This window comes from Gavialis gangeticus, unplaced genomic scaffold (genome assembly GCF_001723915.1).
Source record: "Gavialis gangeticus isolate Ggan-Ray unplaced genomic scaffold, GavGan_comp1, whole genome shotgun sequence".
In the NCBI taxonomy this organism is placed as follows: Eukaryota; Metazoa; Chordata; order Crocodylia; family Gavialidae; genus Gavialis; species Gavialis gangeticus.
This window is the reverse complement of record NW_017728992.1, coordinates 152,084,404-152,085,480: the sequence shown is the minus strand read 5'-3', so window position 1 is coordinate 152,085,480 and position 1,077 is coordinate 152,084,404.

The window sequence follows — 1,077 nt, the reverse complement described above, 5'->3', positions numbered from 1 at the left end:
TTTAAAGCCCACCGGAGGAGATCTGCCAACCTAGAAGAAAACACGCTTATCTTTAGGGGAAAGGTGGAGCCCATCCCATCTGAGCATGTCTCTTGTTGTGATGTGCCAGTCGTTGTCGAGGAAGCCAAAGCCTGCCTCAAGACACCATTCCCAAAGCCGCCAGTTGGTCTCTGCGATGCACGTTGGATGCCGTCTTCCACATCCGCTCACTGATAGGATAGAAGAGAAAACCACTTTTGCGCCTATCTCCTTCAGCACACACCCCAGAGCACGGTAGTCTGCCATCAGGTGATCAGGGCCTCTCCTGGCTGCATCATTAGTACCCATATGGATTAGGACTATGGGGTAGTAATCGGTGGGCTGGATCACGGCTTGGATCATCCCCTTCACGTCCTGATTCTTTGTTCCAGGTAGGCAGTAGACCTCGCGTGTCGAGGGGTCCTGGCGACAGATGGGGCCCTCTGTACCTCTCAGGATGGAGTTGCCTATGACGATCACTTGACGCTTTTTCCTCCTGGCCTGCTCATCTCTTTCTGCCTGCTCGGAACGTGGACAGCGTGGAGTTGCCTCCTCTCTGGTTGCTGCCCTTTCCTTCCTTCTCCTCCAGAGTTGCCAGGGCCTCGTATCTGTTCTCCAGCCGGACTGGAGGAACTGGCACTGCTGTCATATATCTTGACTTCAAAAAAGCCTTCGATCTGGTATCCCATGATCACCTCCTGGCAAAACTGGCCAATTGTGGCCTTGGGTCTACCACGATCCACTGGCTGGGAAACTGGCTCCATGGTCAGACCCAGAGGGTGGTAATTAATGGAAGTCAATCGTCATGGTGCTCTGTGACCAGTGGGGTCCCCCAAGGCTCTGTCCTTGGACCCATATTGTTCAACATCTTCATTAATGACATGGACATTGGAGTCAGAAGCAGACTGGCCAAGTTCGCTGATGACACCAAACTTTGGGGCAAATCATCTACACCTGAAGACAGGTGGGCTATCCAGGCTGACCTGGACAGGCACAGCAAATGGGCGGGCGAGAACCTGATGATGTTTAACACCAAAAAATGCAAGGTTCTCCACCTTG